The 8572-nt window shown below is 42.1% G+C and overlaps 1 long non-coding RNA gene across 1 annotated transcript; it reads right to left on the reverse strand.

The window, feature by feature from the left end:
* Window positions 1-3144: 3144 nt before the first annotated feature.
* Window positions 3145-8343, reverse strand: LOC146202335 (uncharacterized). Its single transcript, XR_014702086.1, has 4 exons — window positions 8211-8343; window positions 7464-7548; window positions 6240-6348; window positions 3145-3467 (listed from the first exon to the last, which is right to left on the reverse strand). It is a non-coding gene; the product is annotated as an uncharacterized LOC146202335 (long non-coding RNA).
* Between the last annotated feature and the right edge of the window lie 229 nt (window positions 8344-8572).

An 8572-nucleotide genomic window follows, 5' to 3' on the forward strand; every position in this document is an offset into this window, starting at 1 on the left:
TATGTCTCCTTAAGGTCCTCAAGTAGCTCTGAGGGCGATGTGGGGAAGTGTGAATTAGTTTTGTCAGGTTATGTATTTGTAGTGTCATAGATTGAGATGGGTTTATGAGATATCAGAAGAGGTTCCATGTATGAGGCATGCTCATGTTACCATCAAGACGGTTGCATAGGGATTCCTAGATTTGCCTCGAAAGCGAGCTGCGTGTGTTTCTGTGTCTTTCTTTAGTCTGCCCAATCTGCGGCGGAGCGGTCTGTTCCACCTCTGGCATCGCCAGCGCCTTTCAAGACTGGCTTTAGCTTCCCAGAGATGTAGAAGGCGAGCATCAACACTGTCACTAGGGCAGTCAGTAGGAAGTTGTCGTGTGACTGCCTGGACATCCTTCTGTAATTATGTAGTCAAAGCAGTGATGTCGGTGATAAGAGCAGCTGCTCTGATAGATCGGCATTTCCGAAGGAAGTCCCACTTGGTGCGAGTGCAACCCCTGGGTGGACGATTTCAAGGATGTTAATTGTGATCACTACCTAAGTACTCCTTGGTGTTGCACTAAGTAGCTGCACGGAGCTGGTAAGTAAGGTAATGCCAGGTGTGGTACATACGTGTGGGGTAAGTGGGATCAATGATGAGAGAGAGCCCTGCCTGTTGCGCAGCGAGCCATACTCTACAGCCTTTTGGGGAATCATATGGATATCCCCATGCTGAATGCGGTGCGTTGAAATCACCCACAATCAGGAGAGGACACTTGTTGGCTGTTCTTTTGGCCAGTGTGAAGAGACGATCGAAGTCAGTATGTAGCTGTTTTGGGTGACTGTATACATTGAAAATGAAAAGGCTTTTGGCCCGTGTATGCTGAGGGACCAATTCCAGGAGGAGATGGTCGAGGTCTGGTATAGCTAATCTATGAGTGATGGTAGGGAGTGAGCCCTTAACTGGAAAGACAACTTTGGATAGTGTAGCCGATTGAGGAAGTAATGCGATATAACCTGGAAGTTATAGGACTGGTGGGTTTCTGCAGAGCCAGGACGTCAGGGCCGGTTGCTCAATAAAGTTGTTGAAGCACTTTATGCTTTTGGCCAAATCCCTGGCATTTCCACTGCCGTACAGTTATCATTGAACTAAGTTTCGCCATCATGCATTATAGACATAATGGAACCTGCAACAGGAGGAGTTGTCCTGTACAGCGGAAATATCATATTTGTGTCCTGAATGGGAATTGGGTGTTTTTGTAGCGCAGGAGTTGGAGGTGCGTCGTGATGCTCCGGAAGTTTTGTCTTTCGGCGTCTGTACGGGTCCCTCTCGAGGGTGGTGATACGCTCCTCTACAATTCTCGAAGCATCGCGTTGTCTGTTCTTCTGTGACATCGAAGCGCCTACAGAATTCATTGACTACTTGTGTTAGCATAGCCTCGATGCTTTGGAATAAAACAACTTCTAAGCTTTCTACAATCTTGGTCTTAAACTGTTCGATTCTTTTTCTTTATAGCCTCTCTGTTATGGTAGCTTCTAGTTTTTCAACAAATATTTTCACGTAAGCAGAAACAAGTGAGACAGATACTCCGCCTTTCCCTTCCTTTGAACCAATTATTAAGGTTTCTAGACTCATGGTGAAACTCTCGCGTCGGGGAGATGTGTAGCGACATTCCCCGAGTGACAGAGACTGCGTCTTTACGTTTCTATAAACATATTATAGGACGCCGGGGAACATTGATGTGTTCATCAGAATGCTGGTTGTGTTCGACAAGGGGCGCGCGATGTACCGTGTGCAGCACTAAAGCTCAGGCTTTAGCATTTGTCCACTGCAGCGCCAGTGACAGATACAGCGCATTTCCCTTCTTTTGAACCAATTATTAAAGACTCATGGTGAAAGTCTCGCGTTGGCGAGATGTTTCAACAACATTACAAGAGTGACAGATACTGCGCCTTTCCTTTTCTGTAAACATATAGAACGACGGGGAACTTTGATGTGTTCATCAGAATGCTGGTTGTGTTCGACAAGGGGCGCGCGATGTACCGTGTGCAGCACTAAAGCTCAGGCTTCAGCATCTGTCCACTGCGGCGCCAGTGACAGATACTGCGCCTTTCCCTTCCTTTTAACCGATTATTAAAGGTTCTAGACTCATGGTGAACGTCTCGAGTCGGCGAGATGTTTCAGCGACATTCCAAGAGTGGCAGGCACTGCGCCTTTCCTTTTCTGTAAACATATTAACTTTGATGTGTTCATCAGAATGTTGGTTTTGTTCGACAAGGGCGCGCCATGTACCGTGTGCAGCACTAAAGCTCAGGCTTAAGCATTTGTCCACTGCAGCGCCAGTGACAGATACTGCGCCTTTCCCTTCCTTTTAACCATTTATTAAGGTTTCTAGACTCATGGTGAAACTCTCGCGTCGGGGAGATGTGTAGCGACATTCCCCGAGTGACAGAGACTGCGTCTTTACGTTTCTATAAACATATTATAGGACGCCGGGGAACATTGATGTGTTCATCAGAATGTTGGTTTTGTTCGACAAGGGCGCGCCATGTACCGTGTGCAGCACTAAAGCTCAGGCTTAAGCATTTGTCCACTGCAGCGCCAGTGACAGATACTGCGCCTTTCCCTTCCTTTTAACCATTTATTAAGGTTTCTACACTCTAAAAAAAAAAGGTGTGATCTTAGTCTTTTTGGGGGGTAAACTGCTTGTCGCTGAGCTAACACCTTTTTGGGGTAAGGTTACGCTGTGTCTTGGAAGACTAAGTATTTATACCATTGCATGTAGTGTAACATTACGCTTCTGGTAGCATAAACTTGCACCTTCACAAGCAGTGTAACTGTATTCTACCTAGGCATAACGTTGCACCTTTCATAAAGGCCTATGTTTTAGTCTGTCGATGGCATAAGCATACCCTTGCATCAAAGGTGCAAGTTTGCACCTTGACAACGTAAGCTTATCCTGTATGTACAGGTGCAAAGTTACCATTTTAGAGTATAAATTTATATTACGGCAAAGAGCGCAAAGTTTTGCACCTTTATGGTGCAAGCTTATACCACCAGGAGAAGGATAACGTTGCCCTCCAAGCAGTTTAAAGTAATGCCATATTACATAGGGTATCTAAGCATCATCTTGTGGTATATATATGCTATCCACACAAGAGTACTATTACCAATCTGCATCGTAAACTTGGTCACTGGAAGCAGGAATAAAGCTAACCAATACATTTCAAGATTTTCTGGAAGGAAAGATTATGTTGAAACATTGCAATATCTTTGTGTCGTCTGGAGTGTGACAGTGAGCAATGTTTCAGGTGAGGTAGGCTGTGTCATGTTGTATTCAAGCCGTAAGTTATGTTGCAGAGTGAACAAAAAGAATTTACAGAACAATCGGTTAAGATAACATACCATGGTGTTTATTTTACCTCATTATACACCGAAGTTGCAGCAAGGGACTGGATAATCTTCTCCGCACAGTCAGGGCAGGGATGTACCACGTATTTGACCTGCATAGAAAAGAGAACTTGTAATCAGTTACTCACGAAGAAAGTCTCACAAAACATGCTTATGGAGTAATTAATTCACATATAAAAATAACAGTGCACAAAGGGCAAGTAAAAAGGAAGACAGATGGAAATAGCGCACCAGTACAGGCTTCCAAGTGTTTATATAATGAGAATTGTGAAATCACACAATATATAGATCAATGAAAATTCTCCAAATCTGAGCTTTACCTGTGCCACTAACACACACATAGACAACTAGCACATTGCAATCTCAGAAAAAACTGACAATATGCTCAATAAGACACAATATACAATGAGACATATTCTTGTTAGGAGCAGGGTCAAGCCATAGGCATCACTGATGTTGGACTACCCAGAAGGTTATTTAAAGAAATATGAATGAAAACATATTGATAAAATAGAAGCTAGCCTAATAAAGGCAAAAGATGTGATTTAAAATCCCCTCCCTCTACTCGTTCATATGTGCAGTTCTCCTTTTTTTTATCATTAGCTTTTTATGTTAAACTTTGTTTTATCACCTTCACTTTCACCTTTGTTGTTTGCTGGTTTCCACTCCAACACCCAAACATTATAGTTTGCTTTCACACCTGACCATACCAGTGGTCTTGTTTCTAGTCACTATGGTCTCACCCTCCTAGAAAACACTGTCTCTGGTCCTTCATGACATTATCTTATGTTGCCTATAGTGTTAATGTTTTCCTGAGACTACACTGTCTTTAGTCATCTGATCATCCATCACAAGTGACAACTGCAAATCTCTTCTTCTTCTTTTTTTTTTTGGGGGGGGGGGAGGAGGGATGGGGGGAGGTTCTTTTGTTCTTGCATTCGTTGTCATTTCTCACGAATATAACGAATGAAGCTTGTTCCTGCAGAGCTTGCTCCTGCAGGGGTATGTCTAAGGCCATTCTATTGTTTCTGCCTTTAGTGCAGTTTACATTCCTGGAAAAAGGCATGAATATACCACAGAGGCTATGCCTTATAAAATGCGGGATACCACTTCTGAAAGATGGAACATTTCATGCTAAAAGAGCAATGATAGCAAGGCACATCCAAAGCACCTTCTGCACATGTGCATTACTGCAGTGATGTCACAGATGCAGAATTATGTAAAGCATGACAATAAAATGCAACTTTTACATAAGTTCATTGCTAGTTTCACACCACACATCAGCTTATGCCGATGCCAAAAACTTCTCGAGACTGCCGTTTCACTTCAAAACTACATTATCTTGCTCAGGAGGCAAAAAACAATACACTTCAATACCCCTATAATTCCTTGAACAAACCACAAAGCTTGAGATTCTATGTATTGCTGTTTCATGTAATGCTCGCAGCACATGCAGCAGGAATAAAACTTCTCATAAACTGCAATTTGCCAGAACTGTCAACTGCTTATCTCTTTAATGCCTAACTAATGAAATTGTAAATGGTGACCAATATTATACAAGAATGATTATTAAAAAGTGTTTACAACAAATTTCTCGAAGATTATGTTCTTTACCTTTACAGATTGCAAATCATAAACTATGAAGAGACACCCGTGCAGTCTCTGCCGGTGGGTTGTGCAGCAATGTGGACTTTGGGTACCTGGTACAGCTTCAGGATTAGACTTAATTATCTATTCTTTTTGTTTATAAGAGGCAATATGAAAACTGCAAAATTGAAGGCTATTAATGAGTGAGCCTAGGCCTAAAACCCTCCTAATCATCTATGTGATCTAACATAATGAGCATCAAAAATATTCCTTTAAAAGCTTTGTAAGTTGGTTTTTCCACATTACATAACTAAAAAAGGGTGTTGCTGACATTTCTTATTCAGATAATATAGACATATTTTGTGTTTTTGATGATGCAGAAGAAGCTAACATGATTCTGGCAACAATACCAAGTGCAGCAACATTTTTTACATGCAATGTGGGAAAGCAAGACAATAGTTTTCAAATACGCCTTTCCTTGTTCAGTATTTTGAACTACATTGCTCTTTCAGAAAATTTAAGAACTGGGCTCACCTATAATATTGGGGACCCTCATTTCTGGTATATAATACTGTCCCCTAAAATTAAACTGCAAAAGTTAAGTCAATTTTGGTTGATTAGCCATTCAACCATTATCCTCTACCACAGACATGTCCACTGTGCTGCACAATCCAGTTCTAATTGTACTGCAAATTTCATTTCATTGATTCTCCCTTTATAGGCCCATAGACATGACATAAGGGGTGGGGGCATATATATATATATATTTGTTAAATGGTAGTGGTGGAACACAAAGAAAATACGCTGAGTACAAATGGCACAAAACAATATAAAGAACACAAAAGAAACAATAAAGCTGAAAGTGCTAAAATACCGTCCATTACATATCACCTGCAGTACTTCATTTTTAGTTTCATTCTATTGTGGACATACCTAGCAACATAAGAGCATGTGAGTTGTTGAAAATTACACCCATCAGAGAACATAACCTTACTGCTGAGAACCAAGTGCAAACAATTTAAATATTAGGTTTTGAAGAAAAAAAGAAAAGAGGCATACATTAACAGCTCACTCAATAAAAAGAAGTCAACATGTTCAGATCGATTACATACTGAAAAAATTCCTCCCTTGCTAACTTGCTCAATAGCACTGAATGGTTCCAAAATCAATGTAATGCCAGGGCTATTGCTCCTCAGCATCGAAAAATATGCTCTTTGATAGACATAAAGCAACAATGAACAGACCACAATGCCACAGCTATGTCGAAAAATACATACCACACAAATCTTGCCGTAAGTAGTCGTCCAGCGCTGAAGAAAGCAGGTTGATCTTTAGAAGCAGGAGTAACAGCACTTCTACACCGTATTCCTCCTACTGGCAGGTACGCTGCAGCAAAGGTATCATTCATAACATTAGCATGATACTTGTAACTAGTACATACATAACTATAGTACAAAAAATAATGGCACCACACATGCCACAACAATGACTCAAATATTTTGACAATGAGCTTAAAAGCTACAACTCCTGCTCCTAGATATATCTGTAACAATATCTGCCACCTCTTTACAGTCGAAATAACTGCTTAAATAAACTAGAATAGCAGATTTATGACAAACTGCTAGCACAATGACAATACACATTAACTTCAATGAGGGAATGTCTCAGTACCAGTGAATTGTAGTAATGAGTATAACACAATGTCTGACAACAGAAACTACAGAAGGAAAAGAATGTGTTGTTATTGGTCAGGCATAGCCTCCTTTCTATGGGTCAGGAGGCTGAAAAGTTCAGAATGGAAATAGCTGAGTAGAAACTATAGCAAATCCCCAAATGAAAAATATTAGTGATATAAAAATTTTCCTTAGCTCGCTAACGAAAATTAGCACATTTAATCAAAATAGCTGTTTGGGCCAGTTGGTTCATACTTACACCCTAAAAGACCAGCGAAAAAAAAGAAAACAGGTACAAAGGAACACAAAACGTATTTCAGTGCCCGTCCTGTCATTTTTTGTTCCTTTGTCCCCGTAAGTATTATTTTTTTTTGCGCTGGTCTTTTTATGTACCGATTACAAAAAGAAAGTCAGTCTTAAAGCAGAGAAGGGGTGACACATGGTTTGCTTCAATGCTGAAGACATCTGATCACCAGCTAACCCAGATTTTTCACCTGTTAAGTGATTTGATCGAGTCCAATATTTATTATCAGTTTTTAACATAAGTGATCAGCAAGTTAAATAACACCATTTACTCGCACACGCCCTCAAACACAATGAAACTCAATTGATAAGTCACTGTCTGGGCGTGCACCATATTGCACTGCATGAGCGAAAATGGCAACACGCAAGGAGACACACACATGGCACGCGACATAAATATTCTCCGACGAGAATCCCAAGCAGTATACATTGAGGCAGATGTCAGTGGTCAGCAATATGTGCCACAAAAGTGCGCGTGTCAATTTAAACGCCCCTTTCTGGACGGAAACAATGCTTTGGACTTACCAGCACGGATAGCAGAGACCAGTTTCAAATTCTTTGAAGAAACGACAGTCTACGTTCTTGCGCAGACGAGACGAAGGACTTGAGCCTGCAGCGAAAAAAAAAAAAAAGCGTGAGAAATGTCTTTCCTGCACATTGCGTCACTGCGACAGTATACATGTACACGAATCGGCTCGGTCCCACCTCTGGTCTCGACGCCATCAGCTCAAAACTGCGGGGTTAAATCGGCGTTCTGAAAGCGTGACTTTAGGATATCAAGCGCGCTGCCTTCGAACGTACAAGTTGCTGGCAAAAGAACCGTAAACTTAACCCATCACCCTGCATGCTCTCCCGCATTTATGGCAACGTTCCCGTAAAGCAGCAACAACAGACGATCAAAATCGATTGTAGGCAGCGAGCAAAAATAATGCGGCATGCAAACACGTCAATGCGTATCACCGGGACTGCATTAGCGCTCGTCGACGCATACTTTCGACCGCGGGATATGCTTGTGAGCGTCGTAGACGACTAAAAATGCACCATTAACATCCCGCAAAAAGGTCGTGACCATCTAAAAATTTTGGGATGCGCCGCTCCTCCAGTCTGAACTGAGGGAGTGGTATGCTCAGGTTGGGATCCAAGACGTCGTGCTCAGAGGCCGTTTCACAGACAAACAAGCAGCGTCGCGGACGTAAGCAATAACAAAACATGTTCAGGCCAAGTTAAATAGCAGAGAAAAACACGTAAAACGAAATGTAAAACGTCACTTACATGCGCGGCTGAAATTTGGCGCCAAGGATCCGTTGGAACGCCACCACCGCGACGACCAGCCATCCGCCGTTTCATTCCGAAGTTCACACTTTCACGAAGTCGTTTCATAGTGAGGCATCGATGAGCGCACTCGAAATAATCGCTGAGAGCAACCGAACTTTTCTAAAAACACAGATGAGTACCAACGACAAAGAGCACGAACGCTGACTCGTGCGGCAATCGCCGTCGTCGTCTTCTCGGACTAGCAGAGTCGCAGGGAACGCAGGCAGACTCAAGCAACTACGAACACGTGACGCTGCGTTGAGAATAAAAGCAACAAAACTAAAAAGCAACTGCTTCGCTTCTCGTCTCACCACCACTCC

The sequence above is a fragment of the Amblyomma maculatum genome, chromosome 1 (genome assembly GCF_055883805.1).
Source record: "Amblyomma maculatum isolate TAMU_Amacu chromosome 1, ASM5588380v1, whole genome shotgun sequence".
Classification (NCBI taxonomy): Eukaryota; Metazoa; Arthropoda; class Arachnida; order Ixodida; family Ixodidae; genus Amblyomma; species Amblyomma maculatum.